The 12,705-nt window shown below is 32.7% G+C and overlaps 1 protein-coding gene across 3 annotated transcripts in view; it reads right to left on the bottom strand.

Annotated features, from left to right (window-relative positions):
• The window catches only part of RhoGEF64C (Rho guanine nucleotide exchange factor at 64C), a 99,567-nt gene that overhangs the window by 62,659 nt on the left and 24,203 nt on the right, over positions 1 to 12,705 (bottom strand). Inside the window, exon 2 of one of the 3 annotated variants that reach the window (XM_089229450.1) lies at positions 572 to 655. The exons of the other annotated variants lie outside the window; for them this stretch is intronic. The gene's annotated coding sequence lies outside the window, so the exon portion shown is untranslated. The remainder of the gene's footprint in view (positions 1 to 571; positions 656 to 12,705) is intronic. 3 annotated transcript variants of the gene reach the window in all.

Genomic DNA, 12,705 nt, shown 5'->3' with positions numbered 1-12,705 from the left:
TCTAAAATATAGCGAACGCATTAAGTCTTGATTTCCCTTTAACGCTCGCTTTAATATAGATTTTATCAATCAATTGAGAATTTAGATTCATTCAGTTTAGTTAGGTAATATTTTCGTGGAAGAAATCGAAAAGCCAAATTTAATGATGTTTTTAAAATGAATCACATCTTTCTAAAACGAAACGTTGTTAAACTAATATTATGTACATACTATTATACATTTTTTGTTGTTGTTATTATTAGCTTTTAGTACATTAACTAATACAGCTTAACTTATTTATGCATGTTACAGAATTAATTAAAATAATAATAATAACAAATGTATAGTATATAAAAATGATACAATATGGCAGGCAATTAGGTAAGTGTTATACATTTTATTTTTTTTTTTTTTTATTGGAATAAAAGGCTTCAACATCACAGGTCATTAGCCTAAAAGTAATTACTGTTATACATTTATACATCATTATATATTTGAAATGCTAAGGAAAATGAGTAGAGGAAAATTTATTTCAAAAATCAAAACGTAATCGTCTATTGAAAACAAAATAAATAAATTAGTATACACTTACAAATGAAACGCCACTGAAGTAGTTAATAGGTAATTGGAGTTCATCATCTCATCTGTTATTATATTGAATGAACACAGCACATACCTACAATATAAGCATCACTATATAGTATATACCAACCACAGTTACCAGAAATTTTATTTCGATTTCTAACGTTTAAGTTTTCATGAAAATGACGGACGATCACTGTTTCTCGTCCTATATATAATATGTAGTGTGGCGTAGCTTCGCACTTTTTATTGCGATTACTTCATGAGATAATCACTCATCAATCCTGATCCAAAAATCGTAGCCACCTCTATACCGAATTCGCTTAATATAGTTATAAACTCATAAATCATAATAATATATTATCCTCAAATCAAATATTTAACTATACGAACATGATGAAAGAGCTAGTACCTACTCTTATCCCTAGACGACTTGTACAATAACTCGTCCTCGCTCTAACAGATGAGAACTCAAATTATTATATCTTTTAAAACGAATAAATCATTTATTCATAACTCGTTAAACCGACCGATATCCCTTATCGATAGAAAATCTGTCTGTTCTTTGTTCGTCGTGATCGTACTATATAGTTACAACCACAGAAAAAGCGAAAAACAGAAAATAAAATAATTGGTACATTTATTCAGCGGACCTACGTGTCCTATTGGATATTTTTACATTGACTATAATACATATCAGTCGAAAGAATAATCGCATATAAAAACATAATATTAAACTTCAGAGGTGTGCCCATTGTTCATATTCATACAAGCGAATATATTATATTAATATATATTCTAAAGTGTTATTTAAACGACTGTATATCCGAATTGCATGCCAAAACTCAATTTATAGGATCGAATTGGACACGAGTTTTTAATTAAATTCAACCGAATCGCATGCCAAAATTATGAATTGTACAATACTGGAAATTTAAAATTTCACTTTCTACTTTTTTAGAATTAGGAGTTAGAACTGTCATTAAACCAAGTTTTACTGGTGTGCTTAAAAATCGTATACGTATCATAATATTATTATAGCATTTAAACATATTATAAATGCATCTATATCAATAATATTAATTATTTCTAAAAGTGAATTTTAATTACATTTTCACTAAAATTGGTTTTCTAACTTGTCAATGAATTTAAGTCTTGTTATTTTCATTAATTGTGAAATTTTCTTTGTATCTCTATCGCCTGCTATTCGATTGTTATGATTTTTCATCTATATGTGTTGAAACATGTTGAGATTCATATTCGTTTCTTGAGGCTTGTGCTATAGCCTATAAGTATTAAACTTATAATACATTATGCATTGTATAATCTCCGGTTGAAATCAGAGGTAACGGTGGAGGTGGACTGTAGCCGAAATCGATAATACCTTCAAAAAAATCATCTTCGAATAATGATGATAAAAACTTGGATCACATAAAATAACATTGGCTGTCTATAAGGATCTGCAGTAAGGATCGCATATTATAAAAAAAATGTATTACTATTATTATTATTATTGTAAAATAATTTTCCTTTCTTCCTATTACGTGCCCTTTTTTACCCGATTGCGTGTATATATTTTCATAATCTCTTTCCCCATAAATGTCACGTTTATATTTTATTAAGTATTGATATTTTTTCCCACTTTATAACAAATCAACATTAATCCATAGTCGCGGCGTCGGCTGACTTTATTGCATAATATTTTTAAACTTTTTTTCTAGAATAATTCATAATCGATCGTCTATTATGTGGATAATAGTTGTTTTTCCTGACGTAATCGAATTTCATCGACAACGGGAGTTCATAAAACATTAATTATTTACTGCAACGATGGTTTAAAATATTTAATGATTTTTTTATTATTATTATTATGATTATTATTTAAATATATGTATATATTTTATATTTATATTTTATATTCATACTGCCCTATTAAATATAAAGCATTTGCGATATTTTTTTTCTTAAAGTCAATTTATATGTTTTGTTTTATTTACTACTTTGAAAATGTCCGTTTTGTTTTTCTCATACCAACGGACAAATACTCATACACATAATATAGCTGTAAACCTATATAAAACGCATAAAATGCATCATCTGTGGCTGGTACATAAACTGCAATAACATAATGATAATATACTCGTACACACACACACACACACACACACACACACACACACATATATATATATACTATAATGTCGAAACGCGCGTGTAAATTGCATAACAAAAATCATAAATTATTAATCGTGTATACAAAGTAAATTAAATAATATAGAGGCATGTCATTATTCAACTCCACTGCAAACGACTTGGACAAAATTTTGTTTTTTTTCAACAATTGCAGTTTATTATAATCTCCAAGATTCTATCGAGCAGTATTTTTAGTGACGTAATAACGTAACATATACATAATATACATTTATACCATTAGGTCGTCGTATTATAATACATATTATAATATATCTGATGATACCGCGGTCGTTAATTATTGGATAACCGATCTACAATTAACGAGTACCTATTATATATACCACATATACCGTAATACTGCAGGTGATGATGATGGTCGTTTGAGAACAAGACACCAATCGTTATATAACATTATATTATATGCCAACAGATTTAATTTGGTCGAAAACCATATCAACGTTCATTGTTCTATATATTTTCTTATACATCAAACAGTAATGACCAAAACTGTTCATTATAATAATGTTATGTACCTCTGAGTTACACAAGACGATTATAAAAAAAAAAACTGCAGCGCGCGTATATCATTTCTAATATTATATTGTTATACAATAACGCACAAGACCAACAACCACCTACACCAGCAGTAATTAACGCTATTGTTCTTCTGGTGCATTACTATCGTCCCAAGCACGCACTACATAATAAAAATAATAAAATAGAATATATACCTATTCTGCGTATGCATAGGTAGCTAGCGCATATAATATTCCGAAACGGTCATAAGATCCTACGTACATAATTTCCTTATACATTATGAGCTGTTCAATTTTTTTATTTCCTTTTCCACAGAATATCTCATATTTTAATCATAACATATTATATAATTATACATAACACACATTACATAAATCCTTAATGAGTACAATTCAGATTACAATATAATAATGATCGCTTGGCGGTTTGACCATGCAACATTATGGATGTAGTAGGCATATAGGCCGTGGCTACAACAGGTCGCCGTTTCGCTTTGACGAACAGTCTGTGTTATAATATAATATTATTTTAGTACTTAGGCCTTGGTGAATTTGCCATAACCATGTGCCATTGTATGTAATGTATAACACTGTCCAGTGTCCATCAAATATTTCGGCCAAATAAGAACTATATATATATTCGTGTAGACGAATCAGTTTTTAACAAAACTATAATATATTATATTTATATTGAAAACATTTTTAAAACTCGTCAACAATGCTGTTCGATTTAAATAATTTCCATAAATGTCCAAAATAAGAAAATTTAACAAACTTTTTGGGAATTTTGCATTTTTATAGTAAGCACCTAATTTATTTATTTTTCACTGTTTATTGCTAATAAATGAGTTATCTACGTGCAAGTAAAAAGTAAAATAATTCAACATCGCAATGGCTGTGAACGTGTGTACATACTGTACATATAGTACATTTATTACGCAAAATCGCGCCATAAACAATTTTTAAATGATAATGTTTATGGACAAAGCAGCAGTATATATCTTTTACAACAACAAATCGGCTATGCTCAAAAACATAATAGCGAGTGGTTCAAATTTGGAAAAATTCACAAATATATTAAAATATTATACAGTGTATTGTGTAATAATACAAACTTTCTAGGTACAAATTATAAATGGACGAATGGACGTTATCAAAAATAATTAATTCAATTTAAAGATAAAGTTTAATTCAATATAAATACAACTTGACATTTGTTTCAATTATTAATACTTTTTTAAGCACGTTGTGCATATTTTATTGTTTTCTAATGCTTTAAGTTTCTAGTCCTGCAGGTCGTCTCGCTGTAAACCCACGCCTTTGTATGCGTTATATTTAAATGCGATCGAAGTGCAACAGTGATTTTATGCATATATTATATTATAATATTATATAATTAAGGTATTGTGGTATCCTCACCACTGATAATATAGGTAGTTTCCACGATAACCATATGGAAATTTTTCCAAATAGTATTTAAATTAATTGAATTATTTGAAAACAGAATTTGGCATGGGATCGATATAATCGTTAAACCGGTGTCACTTTTTTTTCCCCGTTTAAACCGACAGCAGAGGAGGATCTGTATGAACACTACTACTCCTCTGCTGCCATCGTTTATTAATGTTCAATAAAAACGCTAATACATACACATACTTAACACATATAACTAATTATGATTGCTTCACCTTAAAAATAAAAATATTAATACAATAGATACAATACAATGCGATACAATGAATAATTAAGTCCGTCGGTAATCGCGGCCCGCTGTCAAGTGCATCTTCGTGTGCTCAGTCAGTTGGAGCGGCTGCCACTGCATTCGCTCTTCGTTCGGTCTCAGCTATCCTTTCATCATGCTCCTTGCAGCTTAAAATGTCGTCAACCATGTCATAAAAGGACTGAGTGGCGCGTTGGGAGGCAGTCTGTAGCCGGTCGTTCTCGCTGGGCGGGACATCAGAGGGGCCGCACAACAAATCCTGTACGTCACCCGGGGTTGTATTTCGGTTACCGACAAACATCTTCACTGGCAGCCGAAGCGGATCCCAGTAAGTACAATCAAAGATCGTGTGTTCCGCAGTGTCCTCCGGGCGTTGGCAGTACAGACAAGCCGCATCAGGGGCGCGCTTCTTCCGGTGTAGGTATAGTACCTGAAACACCCGTGTCCCGTAAGAGCCTGCGTTACATGAAACCTGAGGTCTTTGGGACACCTTCTCGTCCATCTTAGCAGGTCCGGAAAAATCGTGCGCGTCCAGGCTCCTCTAATGCCCCGACTCCATCTGTTCGACCAGGCAGCAAGCAGGATGTCTCGCTCTGCTCTCCGGATCTCATCTTTTGAGTCAGCTCTGTCCGGGTCGTCAAGTTTACTTCGGACTGTTTTGCGTTCCAAAGCAAGAAGATCACCCGGAGGAGTTCCCGCCAGGAATAAGGCTGCCTCAGCCGAGACTGTGCGGTACGCCCTCGTGACTCTGAGAGCCGCATTCCTCTGTGCCCGAATCATAAAGGTTTCGACAGATAGCGTACTTGCATGCTCTTTCCGCCCACGTTGGACAGGCGTACAGCAGCCTGCTGTTCACCGCAGACATTAGCATCGCTCTCTCTCTTAGACTGTGAGGGTCGTCCAAGGTTGGGCACGAGCCGTCCTATAATAGCTAGCGCTGCCTGGGACGCCTTCCCCGAAGCCGGTGTCACTTGCTATTGCAGAACACGACACAACACGGTGTTCGAGGTGTGAACCTGCGTTCTTTGAAAGTTTAAACAGTACCTATATCATACCCACAACCTCATATAAAACAAATATCATGGAAACAAGTAAAGTGCCTTCGATTAGAGCATCGTATACCGTGATGTATATTATTAAAAAATACTATTTTTAAATATGTCCTATATAGTGTGTATATTATATATTATATCCATGTCTATATAAAGTTATAATATCATCGTATCGTTATATTAATTTGCCAGTCGTGGTCGAGGCGGCCGTATACGAGAAACGACCAGTACGGCATAATACGTTTCCGGCGACCGAGAAAGTTTACAGCAGCCCGAGTAGGTATATACTCGTATACATATAAACATGAACCTATTCGTATATTATAGATTATTCCGTTGACAGTTATTGCATTTTAACCGGTTCGAAACAGCGAAAATCCATCAAGACCTGCAGCCGGACTGGCTACACTCGAAACGATAAATAATAACGATTTGGATTTCGCGTTTCGATTATCAGCCGAGCGTTTGTTTATTTTCATTCATTTGATCTGCTTGACGCCGCGGCATTCGCTGTACAAATTACACAGTAGATCGGTAAAAAAAAAAAATAAAATCAATTTTTCTTTCGTTTTATGTCCGACGAAAACCTCCCATCATAATGTGTGCACCGTATCCGTCGATACAGTATAAAGTTATTATCATTATTATATATTAACATACGATGTGAGCGCATAAATGATATTAAAATTATATAGTTCTACCACGTCACTCTCACTATTCATACCGAGCGTACCTATTACCTGCACTACCGCTATATTATAATATATTATTATAAAATTGTTATTATTATTATATTATAAACGGTTGTGGTTCACATACGTTTCACCGGGCGTTACAACTTTTTCGAATTGTAACAACTATAACATCAACAACAACAATATTATGATGACGGCGGTGCAGCCGGTAATCGCATCCGTTTATCATGTTGGAACCACAGTCGTGTTACGATTTTCTTCGTTTTCGTTTTCAATACGATGTACTGTAGTAGAAATCTTATGTTGATACGGGGTGATCCATTCATGTAATTTATTTTTTTTTTTTTAAGCAGTGGATTACTTTTTGAGGTTACTTAATATTATTTTAATGACACACACCTTATTATAATTTTCGATTTCTTAAACTAAAGCTAAATATTTCGAAATCGATTTTGTTTTTAAATGACGAACCATTTAAAGTTGAAAATCACTATATGGTCACAATATGGAGACAGTGACATACGCCATTCACCGCCTCATTATGCACCCGCAGTTCCTAATTTTATAGAATATGGCGTACCTATATAGGTACGTTCGCGTATAATTACGTATGTAAATCGTTATATCAACCATGGCCGTCGTTGATTTTGCAAGCAGTCGCACAATAAGATCACTTACATTATAATCGTTTCGCTAAATGTCATTATGGTAAAATGAAAAAAAAAATAGGTAGGTACTGTAAAATATTATTATGTATGCGTTTGTATGAATAATATTTCAAACAGCATTGAAATTCATAGAAATTGACTTGGAAAGTTAATGTAGCCGAGTGGATGGTTCATCCTGTATACGTGTACTTGTACATTCCACGAGGTGCAGACGGCGAGGCGGCAGTGGCGATCGTCCCCGTGAGAGAAACGAAACGGTATTCGTCGAGAACCGTAGTTTCCCCGAAGACAATAGAGACAGTGGCCTACACCATGATTACCTACCTAGCCTGTCACGTACCCACAGTGCCTGCTTTTATACAACATTATATTATTGTACTGTATAATACGTCCGTTTATAATTACGCGTAGACATATCGTTATTGTATATTAACCATCATCGTCTTCGATTTTAATTCACTAACATTAAAACCGCATCATAATCCTTGGACTAATTATATTATTATATGCCGAGCACTACCTATAGTATGAATAACGTTTATTCGCCACGTATTTACGACGTTTAGACGACGAGGGAGAGTACTTTTCTCTCGGAGACGACTTTCGCGGGAGAATGCAAAAGCAAATTATATTATCGTAGTATTATATATATATATATAACTATACGCTTTTGTGTTTGTCTCCCACATGTATATAATATTATTGTGTTGGACGGGAGACTCGATAGGTTTATATATAACTATCATGATGTCACATTATGATATTATAATACTATGCACCACATAACGAAAACAATAATAATAATAATCTTTAAATTACCCATATATACGCCATTTTCCGCAGCAGTAAATAGCGATTTCGTTGAATTGCCTACTGTACATATATACCTTGCACGATAAACCTTCTACACTGCACGTAAACAATAACGAGATCAGTCTGTATTGATGTTTAAATTAAACTCAATACATTCAAACCATCCATGCAATATACCGACAAATTTCTAGAGTGTTTAATATGTACAGTACTACATACCTACCACAAACATAACCTACAAACGTGTGATTAATTTATTTTTGCAATTTACACTATAGGCGGCAAATTCGACAAGAAGTATTATCCGTGTATATGGTTTGCTATTATGTATAAGTACCTATAGCGTTCTATGAATGAAATGATTGTGTTTAGGATCAGCAGTTGTATCGGCAAGTACGGCGAACAGCTGGTGACTTCTTGTGCTGAAGGAAGAAATATCGCGATAGGAGATCATCAAGCAGGAAACGAAAAGGATTGATTGAGTGTATCTATAATGCGCGAGGTGCATAATACTAAAATAATTTGTTGTGGACGCGCTTTAATCTTAACTATTCCTCCACAAGGTAAACCAATTACTATTCGTTTTTACGTGTATAGTTTATAAATGGATTATATTCTACACGTAGAGCCATAGAGGAGATTCAACAAGAAATAATGTCATTATTATATAAACTGTATGAGTATAATATGCTGTTTAAATTGCTCTAAATTAGATATTAAAACGCAACGTGAAATTAGAGGTACCTATATACACATGACATTTAAGAAACTAGCATTTTGAATGGTATATATACCACATCATAAGTCTATGATGAACCCACAAAAGTATAATCAATAAGGTGAAATTATATACACTTTGAATCGTATATTTATGTGCATATACCTTATACTCAAAGCCCAAAGATATTATTATAACTTCAGTGTATGATTATATATTCATTATTTTTTATATTATGTGCACATCGTGTCTATTATGCATGTATATAGTACTTATTTACTACTGTATATATATATATACATATATATATATATATATTATATTATGCACTGCTTGTTGAATTGTGCTGAAATTAAGTTCATCAAATCACGTAGGTATATCATTATTAATGTTATACATTTTATATTAATTAGTAAAAATGTTTATGTTAATTACAAAAGTTAATTCCGATCAGATAATGACGAAATTTTATCACATACATGGTGTATGATATACGATGCATGTGCACGCATACGCTACCTCGTCGTTACTGCAAATTTACATTCTACTCGATACTTTCAAATCTATAAACTATCACTGATACTAAAATACTAATTAAATTAATGCATTTCTGTTACTATTAGCTATACTCATTATCCGTATTATATTGCCCAAATTATCAGTTTTCCCAAGCTCATTAGTCAGAAACTATATATACATTTAGGCGTTTAGCAAAAGACTCTAATTATTAGAAGCTAAATTGTTCGTTTATAATGTACAAATACGTGTTTTTCAATTAGTATAAATGAGATGATTAAAATAATCTATATAATATCTATAATGATTATTAATAAATTATAATATACTGCTTTCTAAAATTTAAAAAACAGTTTAATAAGAATAAAAAATTATTATAAAATTGTACATGAAATTGTATAAATATAAATATATATAACGTAATACCTATATGATAATTTACACCAAAAAGTTGCGACGGAGTTTTACTTGAAAAATTTCAATAACCGACAATATGTAAGACCTAAATAGATATACTGTTTAGCTTTTTGTCATTCATCTCAAAGTATATAAATTATGTATGAGTGGTCGTGGGTGTTGTTGCAAGTATCTCACAATAATGTGTTATTTAACGAGATTTTTTGAAAAATTGATTTTTAACCAACAAAAACTCACTCAAAAAGTTTAATATAACATATATTATTGCAGATACGTATAGCAGATTAATGAACTAATGCTGCAGATGACATCTATTTAAATATGATATTTTTTAAGATCCTTAGCATAGAAAAAAAGTATTCTGAAGAAAATATTATAGGATACTTATACTTGAGCACAGTTTTAACTACATCTTGAAATTTTTTTTTGATAAACGAGTTTTTCCGCCTCTGCTCTAAATAGTTTATTGAATACACCCGATTTATCACTTCATCAAAATAATATTAGACATCTGCTCACATTTAGTGTCACGAAACTCACAGTTACGCAACCTGTCGATTTTTATAAAAATTATACATTCAGCATTATCCCAATTAAACACGAAGTGTTTTGAAATAAAACTGGTGTGGCGTTGAGGTATCTGTAAATAAAGTAATTTTCGGTCCTCAAACTCGATTTGGTTAGGTGTTCATAACTCGTAAATCGTATGACATATATGATTATACAAAAACAATAATGTTTCCATTTCTTTTTTGAGGGGGCGCCCGAGTGGGTGTTTCATGTATACGGTTATCCATGGTTGTAGTGTGAACCTTTACTCACACTTGCGACTTCCATGGGTGTGTTTATTTTTACCACCCACCATATTGTGTCACTTTACCACCCTCGCTTTTTTCAAACATAAATACGTGTAGTGCATCTGAATTGCATGCCAAAAAAAAAGAAAAAAAGTGTTCAAATTCCAAACAAATCTCAATTGCAGGGCATGTGCACCATGATGATAATATAAATATAATTATAATTGTTTAGTTATTCTATGTAGACTTTATTATATCTAAACTCAACATTAAATTCCTAATGTCAATAATAATAACGTTTAGAACATTATTACTTTTTTTCGTTGAATTAAATAATTTTTTATTGGATATATTGTGTAATTAAACTCTAAAATTCTTATAATAGTTAGTAGAAAACTAAGTGAATTTCAAAAATTTTATTTTATTTTTATATTTTGTAGGCGTAAAAAATAAATAAAATATGATACATATTTGATACGCATGGTCCTGAAAATTGAACTTGAACTGCGGGCATTCAAAGAAATTCCACGCTGATGGACCGACTTTTTCTAGACTCATTACTCAAGTATGCAATTTGAACGTTTTTTTTTTATTGATGTATATTAATCATCAAGTTGACCATCATGAGCCGAAGATAAGATTTTGCGACGGACACCCGACTGCAGCAGTGGTTTAAAATGTTGCATAATAGTGGTATGTTATTACGTTTCGTTTCGACGTTTCAGTTCAAATGTATCCATAGGTATACTAAGCTATATGAGCGTGGCAATACTTGTAAATTTTTTTCCCGCATTATAAGCAATGGAATATATGATTTCGCTTGTTCGAGTAATTTAACAACATTTCATCGTCGTTTAATATAGTTAATACGCTATGCTAATAATGAAAACGCTCTAATAATTAAAATGTTATTACTACACCATTGCATTTCGATCACAAACTCATTCCGCGGTCCGTCCGAACACAATGTCTATCCGTCATAATATTATATTATATCAATCGAGTTGCGAAAATGTTATCTTTCAAATTCACGTTTGTGTCTGAATTGTACGATGTTTTATTTGCAATTCAAACAATGGCCATAAATTGAAGTCAGGTTATAGAGGCTGCAATACAACATGACAATGGAACCTATCCGTTGGATTTATGCTCTAAATAACTCTCAAATCTCAATAATGGTATTTATGTATTATAATATAATATGCATTTGGCCATTTGGGTAATGTTATGCGACGTCGAAAATGGTCGGTCGACGATGCAGCGGATGACGATAACCCTGATATAATAGCGACGTAAAGACGGCCGTCCACCATAATAATAATGTAATATGATAATATGCATAATATTATACCTACGCGATACGAGTACGGTGCAACGTGTGTGAGTGCATGTGTGTTTGTAGCCGTGTTAGTGTGTTACGGATTATTCACCGTTATAATACAGGTACGAGGAGCAACTCGTCTACGCCATGTTATAATAATAGTGGCTTGGTGAGACGCGGTCGTATACGCTCAATCTGCGGAAACGCACTGAGCGTACGTACCGGTCGCAGTTGATAGCATCCGGATGGGTGACCACCGGGGATTTTTAGCAATATATCCTTGCCATACAAACACGTGTTACAACCCTATCCATTTAAAAACATTCAAGCAATTACACAATAATATCATAGTGTACCACCCCACACTCAATGGCCTATATTGTCGCGAGTTCCACTTACAAAAAAAAATAAAAAATAATAATACTAATACTAAGACGACCATTATATAACGCTTGCCAGACAGATTAGTGACCTATACGAATACGCAAAACGATATTGGCCAAAAAGACCCAAATGACCTATTATTTTTAAATACTCTTGAAGTCTTGATCACATTTTACTTTTTGTTAATGGTAAACTGCATTGGATTATTTTTGTATAAATCTGTAAGTGTTATGTAATTATGTTCTGCGTGTTTTATAATTAATTGGACACAAGGGCTTGTCCCGTGAATTTATAATAAATACCTACCGCAACCA

This window comes from Diuraphis noxia, unplaced genomic scaffold, assembly GCF_037042655.1.
Source record: "Diuraphis noxia isolate RWA-SAM2 unplaced genomic scaffold, SU_Dnox_SAM2 contig0005, whole genome shotgun sequence".
In the NCBI taxonomy this organism is placed as follows: domain Eukaryota; kingdom Metazoa; phylum Arthropoda; class Insecta; order Hemiptera; family Aphididae; genus Diuraphis; species Diuraphis noxia.
This window is presented reverse-complemented; position numbering and strand designations above follow the sequence as displayed.